Here is a 22069-nt window from a genome sequence, read left to right on the forward strand (position 1 = left end):
ATGTGAAAATAGTTTTAAATTAATGTTAATTTAGAGTGAAACAGGAGAGACAACTCACCTTTTTAAGCAGAAAATACTTAAGTCTCCTAGACAGAAAAACTTTTTTATATCAACGTATTTTTATTATCAATATCTTTGGTCAAGATCAATATATTTCTATTTTTAATACCCTTTTATTCATTTCTGCTTTTGAACAGGCTAAAAAGTTTACTATATAGTAGCTCTATATTATAGCACTCATCATTTTATGAATTTTTCTTAACTAATGTTGCTGTAAATTATTTCTTCACCTGATGTTGCTGTATAATGATAATTCTGGGGACTCAATTAATGTTGCTTTAAATAATTTCTTCAATAAATATTGCTGTAAATAATTTCCTACATCAGAGTTGTTGTAAATAATTTATTTTCTTTAATGAGTGTTACTATAAAAATTCCCCAATAATGTTGCTGTATATAGATAATGTTGTTGCTGTATATTTCTTGAATTAATGTTTATGCCAATAATTCCCTCAATTATATTGTTGTTTCCCGATAATTTGGGGGACTAAGCAAAAATCACTACTTTACTCGATTCTTGTTAGCTTTTATAGATTCTTATCTTTTAACAAAAATCAAGTACGTTTTTTAATTATACTCATCTACCCCGTCATATTTTATTTTATATTATGGCCGTCGTTGAATAATTGACCCAATTTTTTGGGTTTACGATTACTAATGTTCAACTCCATAGCCTTGTAATTTTGAACCCAATCCAGAAGACAAAAAAACTCTTAGAACAAGTATTGGGAGAAATGTGCGTTCGTGGAAGATTTTTTGGTTGAACTAACCCGCATTTGCCTTACATGGAGAGAAAAACTACGAAAACCTCACACAGTTAGCCTGATGGCAAGGTACTTTTACCCATGATCCGTCTACCACAGTGGATATTTTAAGTCAGCACTGTGATTAGTGTAAGCCGGATGCGGAATTCGTATTGACCAGCCGATGCTGGGATTCGAACCCGGTTCACTTTATTGGTAATCGAACGCTCTATTCCCTGAGACATCACCGCTCATCTATATTGTTACAGTAATTTTGAATTAAATAAAAAAGAATATGAGGGCTCATGATAGAATTTATTTTAAAGCAAATATTGCTGAAGTGATTAATACTTGCTGCAGAAAGGAAAAATTAAATGTGGAAATATTTGGAAGTTATGAAATGATAGTTCTTAAATCGTGATGGCTAATGTTCCATAAAAAGATAATTGCATGTTTATTCAAGAGATCTTTTCATGGACAGTTAGTAGAAAATATTCATTTTGAGACAAGTTAAGACCTTTTAAGTACAACAAGGAACTTAATTGAAATTGCTAGGATATTTGTTGGCATTATTGCGTGTTATAATTTTAGTCACGTATATACTGGCAAACCTAATCCAGGAAGGGTATATTCTACCGGAAGAATTTCTATTAAAATATCAAAGTTTAAAGACGTATCTAAACTTCTTCCTCTTTTTTTCCCAGTTTAGAGCAATTTAATTTGAAAAGCTTCCAGCTGTTTATTAGAAATAAAACTGTAGATGGTTTAAATGAGGCAAAAATTGAAACTAGAAAATTTTAGTAGAAAATTCCTTTCATTACCTTCTTCACTGTCAAATATACTAAGTAAATAAATACTTAAATTACACCATTAAAAGTCTTTAAATTATACTACTTATTTATACAATTTAAAGTTATAACAGCTACACAGAATTAGAACAGTTTTATTGTAATTATAACAGTTTTATTAGAACAGGTATATTGGAGCTATAGCAGAATTCGAACAGTTTTATTGGAGTTATAAAAGAGTTAGAACAGTTTCATTAAAACAGTTTAGAGCAGTTTTATTGGCCTACAAGGAGCAAAAATGTAGTTACTTTAAATGATATAAAATTTAGAAGAGAAAATCAAATCAGAAACATTTTTTTAACCTTTCTTACAGTTAAACATGTTAAAATAAATTCTTTAGTCCTAAAGTTGCACCCTTCAGTCTTTATGTTATACTACGTATTTATATAATTTGAATTTTTCTCTAATGTTTGAAAAAATAAAATAATTATATTAATTATACAAAAAACAAAGTTTTAAGAACAAGATAAAAATATTACGAATAAACTAAATAAATTTTTATGGTAATGTGAGGTTTAGATTTGCTATTGTTTGTAGCCTTTTGAAAGTTTTAGAAAGTGCCAATTAATACAAAATTAATTATCATTAAAAATATAATTACTTCTGAGTTTAAATTAAATACATGAACTATGCATATTTCTCTTCTGTATAGTACTTTTTGGAAGTTTTATTTGTATTAATATTAATGAAATCCTACTTATAACAAGTTCCTTATAATTATTAAAAATACACGTTTTACTAATTTTTTTTAAAATTTTGATTCCATAAAAATTTCCCACACATGCAGTAATTGTTGGAAGTAACTTTCTTTTAAAGTTATTAAGTGCCAATTAATACCAAATCCCAATGATGATGATTAAAAACGCAAATTATGTACTTATTACAGAGTTTCTTAATTTGATGGTTAAAAACCGTAATTGTCCCTCGTGAATAGTATGTGATTGGAGTTTTCTTCTTTAAAAATTAATTAGTGGCTAAGTTTTTAATGATCATTTAAAAATGTAACATATGTACTTAGTGACCCATTTAAAAATGTGAAATATGTACTTACTACTGGGATTCTTATCTTGAATATATAAAAATCTTATTTCTCCCGTATAAGAGTCAAATGTTGAATATATGCTGAGTTTTACTGCAAAATGTAAGACAGGGCAATTTACTCCCTAATTCCCCATTCAAGTTTCTCTTTTTACAGTTTAAATTGTTTTTTCCGTTACAATTACCTGTCCAAGTCCTTTGTCTAATCCACTCTAAATTCTAGTTTGAAGGAAAATTAGACTTTTTCCTTAATGATGCTAGATCATTTTTCTGATGACTTCTCGTTTATTGTAAGTCACGTGACATGAGTAACATAAGTAGAATCCACCTCGTGTAGTTTTAGCCCAAACTAGCTCAGAAAATCCAAGGCAATTATTCGAACGCTTTTTTTTTCTTTTTCAATATAATGCGTCTAGTTTTATTGGGACCTTTAAGTACTACCTTTCACAAGATACAGCTCCTTAAGATAAGAACTTTTCTTGATGTTCCCTAACTAGCTTATTGACATATCTACTAGCTTATTGACAGTGATTGAAAGCATTTGTTATCTTAATACCTTTTGTTCAAGCTTAGCTTTCTTTTTAAAAAAAAATAGCTTTAAGGAAAATAAGAATAATTTGTCTTTTAAAAAATTAATAAGATAAATTACTACTCTAATGTGGAAACTGGACATAATAATTTGTTAATTTTAATTAATAATTCAAAAATTAATTAGTATTTTTATCGGAATTTTAAATTTTATAATTCTCTAAATACTGCTCCTTAAGATAAAAACTTTTCTTGATATTCCCTGACGAGCTTATTGATATAAAAATGATTGAAACCATTTGTTATCTTGAGCTATGTTTCCTTTTTAAAAAATGGCTGCAATAATAAGAGAAATTATTGCGTTAAATTATAAATTTAACGTAATAGTTTATGAAATTTAATTAATAATTTTAGAAGGTATTAATTAGTATTTTTTTTTACCCTTTAAGTATTACCAATGTCAAGATACTACTTTTTAAGATAAGAACATTCCTTGATATTCCCTTACTAACTTATTGATATATCCTCTAGCTTATTGATAATGATAGAAAGCATTTGTAATCTTAATATTTCATTCCAAGATTAGTTTTCTTTTAAAAAATAAGTTATAATTAAAATAAGAATATTTTTAAAAAAAAAAAATTAATAAGATAAAGTTCTACGGTAATGTGAAAACTTAACACAATAATATGTTATATTTATTTAATAATTTTAAAAATTATTAATTAGTATTTTAATTGGACTTTTAAGTTTTACAATTCTCTAAATAATGCTTCTTAAGACAAGAACTTTTATCTATATTCAGAATGATTGAAATAAAATTGATATATACTTAATTGATTAAAATAACATTGATTGAAATTACAATTTGTCGAAATTATATTGATAGAGATTAAATTAATTATAAATCACATTTGTTAAAAGCTTAATTTGAATTATTAACTAAATTAAAGTTAATTGAATTTATGTTTGATTTATATCACATGCGATTGAAGTTAAACTACAATATAACAAATGGCTCAAAATTTAATGAATCATTTTAACTTTTTAATGTCAAAAATGTAATATTACTAATTGGTTGAAAAATTACAATTATCGAAATTACGATTTGTTGAAATTACAATTTCTCGAAATTATATTGATAGAGATTACATTAACTATAAATGACATTTGTTAAAAAACTAATTTGAATTATTAACTAAATTAAAGTTAATTGAATTTATGTTTGATTTATATCACATGTGATTGAAGTTAAACTGCAATATAACAAATGGCTCAAAATTTAATGAATCATTTTAACTTTTTAATGTCAAAAATGTAATATTACTATTTGGTTGAAAAATTACAATTATCGAAATTACAATTTGTTGAAATTACAATTTCTCGAAATTATATTGATAGAGATTACATTAATTATAAATGACATTTGTTAAAAAACTAATTTGAATTATTAACTAAATTAAAGTTAATTGAATTTATGTTTGATTTATATCACATGTGATTGAAGTTAAACTACAATATAACAGCTGGCTCAAAATTTAATGAATCATTTTAACTTCTGAAAGTTAAAAAATTAATATTACTAATTGGTTGAAAAATTTACATCAAAACAGTTTCAAATCATACACAAATCATATGAATGTTACTGTCATCTGTCAGATATTACACTTCATTATGTCCGATGAAATGTTAACTGTGCAAAACTTTAATGAGGGTTCATATTTGTCAAGGTTTCATTAACAAAGCAAGCTTGCCTAACGTTTGAGTTGCGATAAATAGTGAACATTTCTATCGATAAACGTACTGCGATTCCAGGATTGGCGAATATTGCATAGCTAGGGTATAAAGCTGAGGTAAATAATGATGCAAGTTAAACATGGCGATAAGGTACATAAGCACATAATATTTTGATACTATTTCTAGAAATAAATTCAGAACTATTTTGAAATCCCAGAGATCTGGAATATACTAAGTTGTACGTAGAAATGTAAATTGTGCAGATTAAGTATTCGGCTTGTCCTACGGTTCGGAGCTTTTGGAGCCCGCTTTAACTATCGAAAAGTTTGTTTTTTAGAGTTAACTGTTGTTAACCATTAAGCGGTTGAATTTTTGATTGATTCAATTCATAATTTTTTCATGTCCCTATTATTCTTTATTTACTAACAATTCTTTGATCAATTTAAAATATTTCTTTCAGAAAATTAAATTACAATAAAAATGCTAATATCTTAAAAAAATAATAAAATACAGTTCATAATTTTTACAAACTTAGTAAATATTCCGACTGAATGTGGTTTAATCGTAATACTTTAAGTGTGCCAACCAAACTCTAAATTTCTAATTGTATATTTGTCCCGCAGCTGACTGATCGTTTAGATACGGTTCCCAGCAGATCACCGAAGCCAAGCATCACTGGCTGCGGTCAGTGTGCGGGTGGGTGACCACTTGGATCAGTCTGCGTAGGGACCGAGGGTGTGAGGTATTGGTCCTCGTTAAACTGTTCTACCGTAAAGTGCTCGACTTCGCTTGCAGGTCATCGGGCTACCGAAGCGGGGGTGCCATCCCCTCTGCAGAGGATCAAAATTGTGATGGCATGTCTTCGGATCATCCTCAGGAATGTTTCCCAAACCGTTGCCAATAGCCCATTGTGCAGCTCTAGCGCGACGTAAATGAACTACAACAACTACAACAACTAATTGTATATTTTATATAAATTTTTATTTTTATGATTTTTGAATTTAATGATAAGTAAGCTATCTAAGCATTTGTATTTCCCACCAAAATTATTTTTATAACAAAAAGAGGGGAAAAGAATATCTCAGTTTTTCTCTTAAAAAAACAAACAAACTAAACTTTTCTGTTTGCTTTCAAATGCCATTGTCAGAACAGTTTGGAGTTGGCCTCAAAAACTTTGAGTCGGGGAACTGAGCCAGTTCTAATGATGTAGGCATATGAAAATATCAGTAGATCTACATTTAGTGTATTTGCTTCACGATTTTGAAGTGCTCTATTCTGATATTTTTATGGAAGATAGTTCTTAAAAGTTCTCCGGATAACAATATACTAATGTATGTATTATTTTCAGGTTTTTTTTTTACCACTTCTGAGTACAGATGAAAGTAATTATAAGTATGTAAGCAATGGGGATTTGGGATTTCTTAAATTTTCTTGGAGCTTAGAGCTGAATTTAATTTTTAAGTTTATCTTCATGATTCCAGTTTAGGCTTATCAATCATCATTATAAACACCGATAATGAGAAAGAATATGATGAGAATATTTACAAAATGCATAGTTGGAAAAAAAAGCTTTTAGTTTAAGAAGGTGAAACTATATAATCGGTTTGAAGTATGTTATATAATCTTTATTAGAAACACAATATTGCAAATTTAGAATATTGGAAATACATTGTTGCAACTGTACAGGGTGATTCATTATAGCGACTAGAATATTAAATGGTAGGTAGGGCACATTATTAAGTCTGAAACTCACTTAACTAACCATAGTCGAAAATGCATTGTTTGCCACTAGGGGTGCGACCTTATTATGGAGTAGCTATTTGTGTGACTTTAAACCGGTAGTTTTATTTGTCAGGAACATTTTATAATTTCAAGTGCTATAATATTTTTTTGTCAAGAACTGCATTCAAATAGGTTTAGAAATAGCTTTAGTTTTATTGTAATACTTTTTTTTCGCTAAATCAATAAACTACATTAAAACATATAAATGTGGTCTTACTAGAGTCCAATTCTCAACAATAAATATAAGAAAAGGGGAAATGAAATTAATTCAGGCAAATAAAAGTACCAGAGAAAATGCGCATGGACAGGCACTATATGTTAAAGACCTCCTTGAGTACAAAGACATTTTCGTCCATGGGTTACTGTGAAATTCTCAATCCTTACGATGTGGGCTAGGTTGGCTTGGTTGGTAGGGCACTGGGTCCCCTGGTTTGTAGGACACTCGTGGGTTCGATCCCCGCCGGCCGAAGACTCCGCGTCTAATAAATGGTGACTGATGCAAATAAATCTGTCGAGTCACAAACTCCTCCATATTCCCATAACAATCATACCTCGGGGGATACTGTTATCCAGGAGTTTCCTTGTCTTGTGGATTGGTTCAAAATTACAAGGCTACGGAGTTTAACATTAGTTGTACCTTTACCTAAAATTGGTTCGGCTGCTCAACGATGGTTATAAAATAAAATAAAAGCCTTACGATGAGCCCGATCTTAACTAAATAATATTTTTATTTATTTAATCTCATACTTTGAAATGTGTTCGATTGAACGTAGTTACCGAATTTCGAGTTATAAGGTTGCAAGTAGTTTTAAATCTTGAACTTTTAAAAGAAAAAATTCAAAACTCCAGAAAATTAAAAAAATAAATAAATAAAAATCCAGAAAGGATAGGGTATATTCTGTAATATGTAGACTGAAGCAAATAATCAATAAGCACAAAATGAATAAAGCACCGAAATGGAAATATTATAGTTTTGGTTCTAAAAACAAGAACCTTTCTCAATGTCTAAACCCCAAATGATAGTAGAGAAGTTCTCAACGTCTCAGTTGCTCAATGTCTTAACACCTTGTTTGAAAACTAAGTGTTTAGAAACTGAAGAAGGTTTTTGTTTACAAAACCGAAACTATAGTCAATTTCTGTACTTTCATTTGTGCTCTATTCAGGTTATTTTTTATTTAAGTTTAAAAAATACTTACAGTCTTGAAATTTAAAATCGGTAGCTTAGTATAATAGAACATACTTAAAATAAATAAAAAGATTGGACAAAAGTTATTAAAAACTATTAATTAGTTAGTGTGTAAAAAAGAAAGATTGGACACGTAATTTTGGACTTCGAAGGTTAACATGGAGGAAGTAAAATCCTTTTTCAATCAGAACTCCCTTTCTAGTTCGCGTGGTTCGCTACAATTTAAGAAATAAATATATTATACAATCTCTAAATATATTATACAAGTCCAAATTAAAAATAAAGGTAAATATATTATACAATCTCTAAATATATTATACAAGTCCAAATTAAAAATAAAGGTAAATATATTATACAATCTCTAAATATATTATACAAGTCCAAATTAAAAATAAAGGTAAATATATTATACGATCTCTAAATATATTATACAAGTCCAAATTAAAAATAAAAGACACCAAAATATAAGGATAAAAAATGAAAAAAAAACATAAAAAAATAAAAAAAATATACCAAAATAAAAAAAAAATTCCAAAAAAACTTAGTTATTATATAAAGAGGAAAATATTGAAATTATAGTAAACGAACATATCGGAAGTAAAATACTTTTTCAAACTGAATCTTTTTACCAATTTATATGATTTGTTGCAACTTAAATGTATTATACAGTCAAAAGCTGAGTCCAAATTAAAAATGAAGATACATAAATAAAAATACTTAGTTAAATTTCGAGATTAAGGAGAAACATGTATTCTATTGAGTCATTCGAATTCCAATGAAACAGCGAACATGTTCATCAAAGATTGTTTCTGCATTGGTGTTTCCATCGCTTGTTCTTAATTGAAACGAAACTTTTGTTCTTTTCGAAAACTTTGTTAAAATTACAAAGAATTTTGCGGGAAATTCTTTAAGGATTGTTTAAACCCTTTCTTGTCTTCTGTGTAATGAGACTATTATCGCTCTTGTGGTAATTTCATGCTTGATTTAATATCTGAATTGCGAGAAGTTTTGTAAATTTTTAAAGTAAAGCTCAATGTTCCTGTTGAGAAATGGATAGTAATTTAAATAAAATAGTTTTACAAATTTGCGTGATTAATATTTCAGGGTGGGAGGTTGTTTGAAATTTGATTTGATCATGGAAGAGTGTTACACGAAACTAATAATTTAAAAGGGCTTAAAGCGATAACCAATTGATCGTTATGGTAATTTATAATTAGAATATTTATAATGAATCAAAACTGAACCAAAATAAGTGGACGGGAGAAATTATGAAAAATATTTGCATTTTGAGAAGCAAAAGCATTGTAATTCTACTTAAGATATGATTTTTTACTGTTATCTGTAACATTCTGTTTAGAATTAATAATATAATATACTGCATAGACGACATTTAATTATGAATTATTAATAAATCTAATTTAGAAGTCATTATAAAAGATTCAAAACAAATTTACTTTATGAAGTATAAATGCATTTTTCAATTTAATCAGATTCATTTAGAAATTTTACAGCGTAGTAATGTAATTTACATTTGAGAAAAATTTAATAAATACCCTTTAATAAACTTCTTTATGAGTCGCAAGAATTCTTCCTAATTAGTAGTCTTTCTAAATTAAATTAAAAAAAAAAACTTTAGTATATCGAGACCTTTCAAACGTAATTTATTTTAAAAATTAGCTTATCAAAAAACATTCTTGAATTATCCTTAATAACCCTTTTAAATACTTATAAACTATTCATTTGAAGACAATAATAAATATTTATTTAAAAGAAACGTTTCTTATTTCAAGTTTAATAAACCTTTTTGTCATGGAAACACTTTTTATATGACTTTCTATTCATATAAAATTCCTCTCTTATACTATAAAAATTTGGTCTAATATCTTTCCGTATTCTATCTATCTTGAATAACCCTAAAAGCTGCGTGAAAGAACATTTTTTTCAAGGAAAAATCTGACTATCGTCAATAACCTTTTTAAATAGTTATAAATTATTCACTTACAGACTTTAATAAATATTTATTTGTAAGAAACGTTTCTTATTTCAAGTTTAATAAACCTTTCTGTCATGGAAACACTTTTCATAAGACATTGAATTCACATAAGATTCCTTTCCTTTACTGTAAAATTTTTTGTCTAATATCTTTCCATATTTGATCTTGAATAACTCTAAAAGCTGTGTGAATAAATGTTTTTTCAAGTTAACGCTAAATCGAGCTTTCATATACAATTAAAAGGTGGTATGAAAGCTCTTAACACCGAAAATGTAAAAGTTTTTCACCTTGATCTCTCGCCTTTACACCATACGTTAACTACTTTCGCTTCCGAAAGCTTCAATATGGTATCGTTTTGATTTCATCTGCAATTATTTACAATCGATAACAAACTTGCGAATGTTTTCAACTGTCTTCAAAGTTGCTTTTCATCCTCTGAAATTGAAGTTCACCGTGAAAAATATGTATGTATGTTTTCAGTTGTGTAATAAGAATGCTTATATTTTAGTTTTCAAGTCTCTCTAAGCCGTATTAAATATTTTTATAACGTATACTTTCCCTTCACATCCTGCTCTATTAAGCCTAGTTCAAATTAGTTTAAATATTCTCTTCGCTGCGCGTATGTTTGATTTACAAATTCATATTATTTAAAAAATTAGTGCATGTATGGCTCACATAAATTGCCGATTCTTACTATATATTGTCTCGTTAAAATAATAAAGGAAATGAAGGAAATAAAAATATGACCACCGAAGCCGACGTCGTCAGGGGGTACCGTTCCCGGTAGCCATAAGACAAAACCATTTCTAATTGAGGGAGAAGCAAATGCCTAAATTAACTCCCTCAGTACCCCGATGGTTTTGTATAGAAGTCCAGGAAAATACATGAAATACAAATAATCAATTTAGAAAAGAAACTTAAACAAAATCATCAGAAAATAAAAACTCACTTAACCAGGTCAAACAGCGATTTTACAAGCAAGCCGAATGAAAAGGAAACACTAAAAACTAAAGAAAACAACGCCCTCTATTATAATGCGCTGATAGAAAATAAAATTAGAGAATAAAATAATAAGTCAAGAGAAAGAAATACGTGTGTCTTATGTGTGTCATAAATTATTGTAATTATAAATTTTACTGTTACTAAATAAGAAACACGGTGGTTGGCAAAATATTTTCACCAAGAAGTGTAAAAGAACATTCTATGTGTTTCACAGCACCAGGAATTATCATTGTGTTCTGTTATAGTGGAACACTTAGTGGTACTTTGCTTTGGTGTAAAGAAGTTGCAACCATTTTTGGCGTTCAGATTCACGAAAATTCTTTACGGTGTACACTCTAAAAATTGTACGATAGATTACGCTCAGTAACTGGCAAGAAGTGCCTCTGTCACTGACAGCAAAAATATATTTAAGTCCATAAAGCTATATTAACCATAAAAGTACTAGTCAGCCTGTAAACTTTTCTCGCAAACTATAAAACCACTTACCGTAAATAAACGTTATGACAGTAAATCAATATAAAAGTTATATCTAGACGATGCGTTTGACAAATCGCAGTGAACACTACGACGAGTTGAAATAGTATGGTGTTGTTGTTGTTAATTTACGTCGCACTAGAGCTGCACAATGGGCTATTGGCGACGATCTGGGAAACATCCCGGAGGATGATCCGAAGACATGCCATCACAATTTTGATCCTCTGCAGGGGGGATGGCACCCCCACTTCGGTAGCCCGACGACCTGCGCGCGAAGTCGAGCACTTTACGGTAGCACAGTTTAACGAGGACCAATACCGCCCACCCTCGGTCCCTACGCAGACTGATCCAAGTGGTCACCCACCCACACACTGACCGTAGCCAGTGATGCTTGACTTCGGTGATATGCTGGGAACCATGTCTTAATGACCAGTCCACTGCGGGACGAAATAGTATGGTGAATAGTCAGTGAATGAGAGAGTTGCGTGTTCAACAGCTCATGAGAAAGGTGCTCTCGTTGGTTGTGTTCGAAACTGGGATTTATATCTTCGTAGCCGAATGCTAAAACCACCATGGAGCTCTTAGCACATTTTTATATAATAACCATGACAATTAAAGTTCAACTCCATTAATTTTGGTGAAACTTGTTGCAATTGCGAACTCAGCACTTTTTTCTCATATAAAGAAGTTGGTTTACAAATTAAAGGTCAAAACTCAACTAACTTTATTGAAGTTTGATACAATTACGGATATTGGGAGTTTTTGTTAATGAAGGGAGTATATAATTTAATTTTTCATTATATTTTATAGTTGTTGTTGTAGTTAATTCACGTCGCACTAGAGCTGCACAATGGGCTATTGGCCACGGTCTGGGAAACACCCCTGAGGATGATCCAAAGACATGCCATCCCAATTTTGATCCTCTGCAGTGGGGATGGCACCCCCGCTTCAGTAGCCCGATGACCTGTACGTGAAGTCGAGCACTTTACGGTAGAAAAGTTTAACGAGGACCAATACCGCACACCCTCGGTCCCTACGCAGACTGATCCAAATGGCCACCCACCAGCACAGTGACCGTAGCCAGTGATGCTTGACTTCGGTGATCTGCTGGGAACCGTGTCTTAACGATCAGTCCACTGCGGGACATTATATTTTATAACTTAACGATCAACTCTTCGAAATTTACGGAAATTTTGTAAAATCTACAAAAATTCTTTTTTTATATAAGCACTTTTAATAAACTTTTTTGCATGAGAAACATTCATTATAAGACCTCTTCTTAGACTCCTTACGGTAGAAACTTTTTCTAAGGTTTCTTCAATAAAGCTTTCTACATTAAAAACTGTTAATCCAAAAACTTTTAATAAACAGTTATACAGGAGACAAAGTTTCTTAAATTACATATAGCGAGCCTTCCTATATCAGGTACCTTTTCTACGTAACTTTTTCCTACAAAGTTTCGTTGTCAATACCATACATTTTTACCACATCATATATACATACTCTTCATAAGATTAGCCTTATCATAGCTTAACCTTTCTGCCTTATCTTCAAAAAAACATGAAACTGGTAACGACAGAAAAAAATTATGTTACGCACATTATATTGACACAACAGTTCACAAGATTTTTATTACAGCTCTATAGCTATTTTTTCCCGATTTTTTACTCAAACCTTAAATTCTTGTAATAATATGTTTGTTTTGCACAAAAATCTCTGCAGTAATATGTTTGTTATCTCTTTTTAGATATATGTTGCCTCCCATTGTGTTTTGTTGCCTATCGAAGTAAAGCATCACTGACTGTGATCAATAAGCTGGTGGGTGAGCACTTTGAACAGCCTGTAAAGAGACGGAAGGTTTGTGACATCAGTCCTCGTTAAACTGTTCTTCCACAAACTGACTGACTCCACTCGTGGATAGTCAAACTACCAAAACGGGAAAGCCATCTCCCTTGTAGTGTATCAAAATTCAAAATTGTGATGACATGCCTTCGGATCATCTTTAGAAATATTTCCCAGACAGTAGCGCCCATTGTGCATCTTTAGATTTTATAACCGTCGTTGAACAGCCGACCCAATTTTATGGGATTACGACTACTAATGTTCAACTCCGTAGCCTTGTAATTTTGAACCCAATCCAGAAGACAAGAAAACTCCTCGATCGAGTATTGGGAGAAATTTGCCTTCGTGGGAGGACTTTTTGAGGGAACTAACCAATACCTCCTAGAAAAGAGAAGGCCATAGCACGGGTTACCATAAACAGGAAATTTGATCCTTTAGTAGTCCAAATGTCCTTTTTCATCGACCGCGCTGTTTATGTTCGTCACGTCGGACTATTAAATTGATCCGTGCTGAGGCCTTCTTTCTTCTAGGAGGTGTTGAACTAACCCGCATTTGCTTTACATGGAGAGGAAGACCGCGAGAACCTCCCACGGTTAGCCTGACGGCAATGGGACTCCAACCCATAATCTGTCTACCACTGAGGATATTTCAATTTGGCACTGTGGTCGGTGCAAGCCAGCCAGATGCGGAATTCGTATTGACTGGTATTCGAACCCGGTTCACCTCATTGGAAGGCGAATGCTCTATCCCCTGAGCCTTCGCGACTCTGCAGCTTTAGATTGACGTAAATAAAGTACTACAAATACCAGCAATATTTTCAAAAATGCAAATGGTTTTCAGTTTTAATTTTAAGCAACATAATGATAGGGCATATTTTTCTAAAGCTGACACATTCACGTAATCTGGTTCTTAACATTTTTCCAATTTATGTAGTTTTCGATTTTGTTGAATTTCCGTTAGATAACATTATACTATACAGAAAGGTAATATTGACTAAAACCTGTTCTTTTTGGTCAAATGTTTGAAAACGTGGCTGATCATTATATTTCCCTAGGCGTCTTCAACTATTTTAGATAAATCACCGATTGTCTACGCATTATAACTGTTGAAAAAGAAATAAATAAAAATCTCAGATTTGTAATTAAGAAATGAAATTTTTATTATTAAATTCGTCAATTTATAAGTTAGAGAATAATTCAATGTTTATTTTTATTGAAATACATGGATATTTTTTATTATTATTTTGTTTATTAAAAAAATAGATAATTTGTTTGAAAAATTTGTTGAACTAAAGTAATTTGTTTGAAAAATAAATTAAAGTAAAACATATAATTAACAATAACTAAACCTTCGCATTTTATGAAAACTAAATGAATAATTCCACAGGAAAAAAAGTGGAACTCAAATGATTTATTCCTTCCAATAATTAAATATGATTCAATTTTTTTTCCATTTTGTTTCCTTCTTAAAAAATTTATAAAATAATATAACTTCATTGAAAGTGTTTTAAAAACTAAATATTGCACAAATTATTTTTCATATCTTAGGAAAATTTAACAGTTTCATAATTTTTATTCAACACTTTATTAAAAAAATCAGTTATTAGTGTGGCAAAAATAATGAATTGTATGATCAGTTAATATCTGTTTATAAAAAATAATTATTTTATATACGTTATACGTTTGCACGTTATGCGATATTAACGTTAGATGTTATTATTTTATTATTACCACGTTTACATAAACTTGCCTTCGTGTATGTCTGTCCGGGTGGAATTTTGTAATCGATTTTAAACTAACTTCCCGACTAGCTACAAACTTCAAATTTAGCACACAATTCAGAATTGGATGACAATGCATGAAAATGAAGAGAAAAAAGACATGCAAAGTAAAATAAAATTAAAATTTAAATTTTTTTTCGAGATTGTATTTTGTTGTCGATTCCATTATTTCAAATTATTACGTGTCAGGTGAAAAGATTTTTGTTGTCGGAGTATTTTTATTGGCTGAAAAATCACGTGGTAGGATCCAGTTTTTCCTCATTCATTTCCAGATTGTTTTGGTTGTCATCAGCATAAAACTATTGAAAGTCGTAAAGGTATTGTTTTTCTATAAAGATTTTGTATCCCTAATTTAAAATAAAAGTTCTATTACTTTAGTAGTGGTCTTGTAGTAGTCTTGACTACTCTTGACTAAGAAAAATAATCTAAATAAAAATATATATTTTTAAAAACCACGTTTTTTGTAGTGAAGAATAATAATTAAGAAATAATAATTTTTTAAAAATATAAAATAAAAATTAAAAATTAAAAAAATCATAGTTTAAAATAAAAAAATTCAAAATAAAAAAATTCAAAATAAAAAGTAATATTTTTAAAAACCACGTTTTAGTAGTGGAGAATAATAATTAAGAAAAAAACTGAAAAACGAAAAACGTGGGGCGCATGAAATACATAACAGTACATATACACATACATATACACATTTTCTTACTCATACACATGCACAGCCACATATACATCCACATACATATGCATATACAAAAGCATATTCCACATCCACATTCAGATACAATTACAATTACCGATATACATACACATATTTTCAAGAGCACACATACACACACTAATATAACATTACTGTTATGTATTTCATGCGCCCCCCGTTTTTCGTTTTTCAATTTTTTTCTTAATTATTATTCTCTACTACTAAAACGTGGTCTTTAAAAATATTACTTTTTATTTTGAATTTTTTTATATCTATGTTATCCTTATTTTATATATTAAATAAATTAACATTAATTTATTTAAAAAATAAATTTAAGTGAAACAGATAATTAACAATAATTCAACGTTCATTTTTACGAGAACTAAATTATTAATTTCCTAGGAAAGAAGTTTATCAAAACCCAGTGAAAATACTCTTTCTAATAATTAAATATAATTCAAACACTTTTTTGTCATTTTGTTGCCTTCTTAAAAAAATTATAAAATATGATAACTTCATTGAAAGTATTATTAAAACTAAATCTAGCATAAAATATTTTTTAATATCTTAGGAAAAGGTAACATCCGTAAAATTCAAGTTTCCTAATTTTTACTCCACTTTTTATTAAAAGATCAATAATTAGTGTAGCAAAAACACTGAGATATATGATTAGTTAATATCTGTTTGTAAAAAAATCTGCAATATTATCGGAGATACGTTTTATTTAAGTGACACAGATGACGTCGGATATATCGGAAAAACTTTCTTTCGCTTTTCTGGTAAGATTATGTCGCAGAAGAGAACGAAAATCATTAATCACTCTTGCGCCTTTGGTGCAAAGTGAGTCTTTTAGAAAAAAAATAAAGTTTTGACACTCAGTATTTGTACTAGCTTTTCCACACCATCAAATCGAATTATGAAAAGATTTTGAAAAGGATACTTGTACTCCGAAGATTAATTAATTGATTATTTTTTCTCTTAGAATTCGTTGTTGGTTACTGAAATGTTAGGAAAAACGAAACATTTCTTACAGAGTTAAAAGATTTTCGAAGGATCATATTCGCATGCTTTTTAGTTTTTATCATATTCATAATATTTTTCACTCACATGTTATATAGTTTGTATCGTATAATATTTTCATATCATATAGTTTGTATCATATTATATACATATTATAATATTTTTCAATCACATGCTATATAGTTTGTATCATATTCATAATTTTTTTCACTCACATTTTATATAGTTTGTATCATATAATATTTTCATATCATATAGTTTGTATCATATTATATACATATCATAATATTTTTCAATCACATGCTATATAGTTTGTATCATATTCTTAATATTTTTCACTCACATGTTATATAGTTTGTATCATATAATATTTTCATATCATATAGTTTGTATCATATTATATATATATCATAATATTTTTCAATCACAAGCTATATAGTTTGTATCATATTCTTAATATTTTTCACTCACATGTTATATAGTTTGTATCATATAATATTTTCATATCATATAGTTTGTATCATATTATATTATATATATATTATAATATTTTTCAGTCACATGCTATATAGTTTGTATCTTAATATTTTTCACTCACATGTTATATAGTTTGTATCATATAATATTTTCATATCATATAGTTTGTTTCATATTATATATATATCATAATATTTTTCAATCACATGCTATATAGTTTGTATCTTATTCATAATATTTTTCACTCACATGTTATATAGTTTGTATCATATAATATTTTCATATCATATAGTTTGTTTCATATTATATATATATCATAGTATTTTTCAATCACATGCTATAAAGTTTGTATCATATTTTTAATAGTTTACACTCGTTCACCCATTGAACATAAAAATTATGATAATTAACGCATTAACGCTAACTGTCCTCAATTGAGGACAGTCAATAAAACGTTATATAATTTTTTTTTTTATCTTAAAATTTTTTTTCTGGGAAGATAGTTGGCAGCACTATCAATATCTCCGCATATTTTTTAATAAATTTTCTGCTGTATTTGGTTTGTTGTTAAGATCGCCATTTTGTGATTTTTCTAGCCACACACAAGACTCTTCTTCTTGTACAGTTATATCAAATAAAATTGAAGCAAATTACTTTATTTATTACAGTTTTCTTCTTAAGAGTATAGTTCAATATATAAAGCTAAATAAATTTATTTCCCTCAGTTTCTTTTCTTTTTATGTAGCATAATATTTTACTGTCCTCAGTTGAAGACGCTGGGCGTTTCAGGCAAATTTTAAAGATTTTTTTAGAATTTGTTTTTATTTATTTAATTCATTCGTGTTTGTATTTTGATAGAGTAAGTGAATTATAAAAATAGCAGGCATTTTTAAAATATTATATCCTTTATTTTTGGAACTTATTTCATATTGTTCGTGCTTTTCAAATTTTCGTAATTTTCTTCAAAAATTTAATGCAATACTATACCTTGTAAATTTCTTACAATAGAGGGAGCTCAGGAATATTTGTTCCTAGAGCAAATTTATGCAGATATCATTTCAATTAATCCTGAGGTTGATGAGCAGGATTCGGATGAAATGACCATGAATCAGTTGCATTTGCAACGGATATTCAAAAAAATAAATCCTGTGGTGCAAAGCACAAAAGGAAAGAGTAACTGTGCCTCAATGAAAAATCGTACGTGAGTACAACACTTTCATGGTTGGTTTGGGATTAACATATCTAGTTCCTAGAAGAGCACATTATATCAATAAGGGGCAAAAATGGTATTGGTGTTAATTTACAAAATGATTGTGTGTGTGTGACATGTTAGTAGTGAATGCTTACATTTTCTGTAACACATTTCACAAAAAAAGAGTAAGGAGCAGATTTCAATAAAGTATTTTTGAAGTGAGATTGCCGTAGCATTTATGAAAAAAGTCCAGCTAGATCGGATAGGCTGCATATGACAAAATCAGCCTCGACTGCTACAGTAAAGTGCGATCCTATTGCACATACAATAGCAAAAAGGGAAAAGCAAAGACGTCAGATGGAATATTATACATCAAAACCGTGCAACGCAAATAAGTGCAACGTAACTTTAAGCATACTTTGTTATCCAAATTTTCATAGTAAATTGAGCAACTATTTAGTATATACTTCAGTGTATATTTTAAATGCTTTCATGTACTGAATATTTTAAGTATTTTTAATTATTTAATGTACTCAAGTATTTTAAATGCGCTTTACTAAATATATATAAACAGAATGAAATTATATGATATCATTCATTGACTTGCATTGGTTATTTTCATGTTGATCCTGTTTTGTAATTCAAAAATTAAAAACATAATACTAATAATAATTTTAACAAACATTTTGAGAAATCTAAAATTATATTTATTTTTAAGGAGTGATGCAATTTATACCTATTTTGTAATAAAAAATAAAATAGAAATTTAAAATAAGAACTAACCACTATATTTGCATGTTAATCCAAGGTAGATCATTTTCTCCCTAGAATGCCCAGTGTCCTCAAATGAAGACGGGCTGTAATTTTAAAATTAATACAAAATATACTTAAATTTAAAGTTTTAAACTCTTATTAGGTCATAATAAATAAGATTTCAAAAAATTCATTGAAGTATATTGAGTAGAAATAATTTGGGCGTTAATGGGTTAAATTTGTTGAAGATAAAATAAATATAAAACATGTAAACTCGATTCGGTCAGGAGGTACCTTCAAACAGATGAAGGTTGACATTGCAGGTAGCATAGCACTACTTTGGTGATGCGGTCGTGATCTGATCTTAATTAGTTCGATGAACACAATGAACTATTGACATTCTACTTGTCACTGCGACAATGTCCTCCTCGCTACTTGGTCTCAATCACACACAGCAGAAGACTGTATACACTCAATTGCTTATTGCACCACAGGAGCGTCCACGCCGACAACAGTGATCTTAATACAACTCTCACGACCAACACTCATTGTCCGGTGATCGTAATACAACTCTCTTAAAATAGCTAAGACTTAACTAGTGTTATCTATTCATCAAATTCAATCACAGATGAAATTCTGGTGGGGGAGTATTGTAGCGTAACTATCACTACAAGCATTTATTCAATAATAATATATATAATCAGTAAAATTAAATAAGTTGAAATAAAACTAAAAAATTTCATTTTAATTTGTTGAAGTCTTAAAATATTCAATCCAAAGGAAATTAAGAATTCCCTTTGTATAAGTTGCTTTTCTCGCATCACCAAATTTAATTATGAAATGATTTTGAAAATGTGACTTGTATTCTTTGATAATTGAAAATTAATTATATTAATTAATTTTTCCTTGTAACCGAAGCTGCATGCAAAAAATGAAACGAAAAAAAACAAGAAATTTTTCAGATTAAAAGGAATTTGTGAGCTTTTCGACAAAGAAATTTTTTTTATATTTGTTCTTAATTTGCTTCATACTCAGTATAAAAAAATTATTTTTCACCCCCCCCCTTTTCCATAAAAACTACTATAAATGTAAAAAAAAATATAGTGAATTAATAAAGCACTGGTAAAATCTAAACTAGTTAGGCGATTTTGGATCTAAACAATAACATGTCAAAGTCCAATTTTTTATAATTATGTATTAAAAATATAAAAATATTGAAATAAATTTGAAAAACACACACTAAAAATGTATTGAAATAAAGGAAAAAAAAGTAAAATTTTTTTTTCATTTGAACAATTCTAAAAGTTTGGGATTTTTGTGATTCAGATTATAAACTAAAAGTGCACTTTGAAGATTCTATTAACGAAAAAAGCAGAGCTTGAGTGTCTTAATGTTTTAAATAGGTTAAACTAAAAGTTTTATGAGTAGCTGGAAAAGTGAATAAGCTAAAAAATAATTAATTTATTTTTATTGTTTTACCTACTATGAGTCGTAAAATTTTGAATTATAAGGTAATAATTTTTTCATCATTTTGGAGAATAAAATTTTACACGGCAAAATACAATATTTAAGCGAAATCGGTAGAATGGCTGTGAGAATTCAAGTTCTAAAAAATACTTATCTTTTAAAAATTTAATTTCTTAGGAATGACCTCTTTTGCTAAAATTTTGTATTTTGCCATGTAAAATTACATTCCTCAAAATGATGTAAAAAAAGTTTTATACTTTTTAATTCAAAATTGTTTCGACTATTATTAAATAAAATACTGAAAATAATAAATATTTACGAAGGTTTTTTTTCCACGCAATTATCTTCGAATAATATAATAAATATATGTTTATTAGATGCTGTTTTATTTTTCTTACTTACGGCTGCTCAAACACTTGATGATATTTTAGCTTTCAGTTTCGTACTTCCAAAGCGAACCTAGACGATGATGTCATATATATATATATATATATATATATATATATATATATATATATATATATATATATATATATATATAAATAAGATGAAATAAGCAAAAAGTGAAATTAACATAAAGGCGGGGGGGGGGGGTCCAAACTTAAGACCGCTCTCCCGACAAACTATTGGTGCCACGTACCCCTTCCAACCATTATGTTTGAATCCTCGAGCAAGAAGATCCTATCATTAGATCACAATTTATTCAGGGTGGTCCATTTATTTTTTTGCGCAGTGTGCTTAAAAAAATATGTGTAGTTGCTTCTTGTCCTGAAATTTCATTTCTGTACTAACACCCTCGAAATACACACCAAAAAAAAGAAATTTACATGAATAAACAGATTGTTTATTTATATGTACTTTATGCAAATGGGCAATTCTGAATCGATCTGCACCAAATTTGCCGTATATACGTTCAAAGACATGGCAGACCTGTCTATTTCAAAACTCCGTTTGCTCGTTAGATCGCCAAAAAAAGAATTTCTCATTGGATTTGACAAATATTTCAAAATATAAGTGATTTGCTTCCTTGAAGCTGTAATAAATTAACAATTAGACTTATCACTTGTTCTTATGAATTATTTTTCTAATATTTTCTATGTTAAGTTATAACAAGTTGAATCAGCGTTAATAATTTAGCAACGAATATGAATGAATTCATCGTATTCGTATTTTAAATGGTGATAAATGATTTTGTTGAGTTGAGATTAATATTGACTTTTTGATTATTTATTTTTTTTTAACCCGTACATAGAACGGGCATTCAGTTATTTTATTAAATAAAAGAAAAATTTTAAATTATTTGTTTCTAGGAATAAATTAAAATCTTTAGGAAAAATAATTGAAATTTTTGTCATTATTTGAAGAAAGACTTTTTGATGTAAAGATTTTATAAATAAGAGTGCTTAAAGTTTTTATTGTTCATTAATCCTTTCATTAATTT

The sequence above is a fragment of the Parasteatoda tepidariorum genome, chromosome 5 (assembly GCF_982258835.1).
Source record: "Parasteatoda tepidariorum strain Cologne lab strain chromosome 5, Ptep-v5.0, whole genome shotgun sequence".
Taxonomy (NCBI): domain Eukaryota; kingdom Metazoa; phylum Arthropoda; class Arachnida; order Araneae; family Theridiidae; genus Parasteatoda; species Parasteatoda tepidariorum.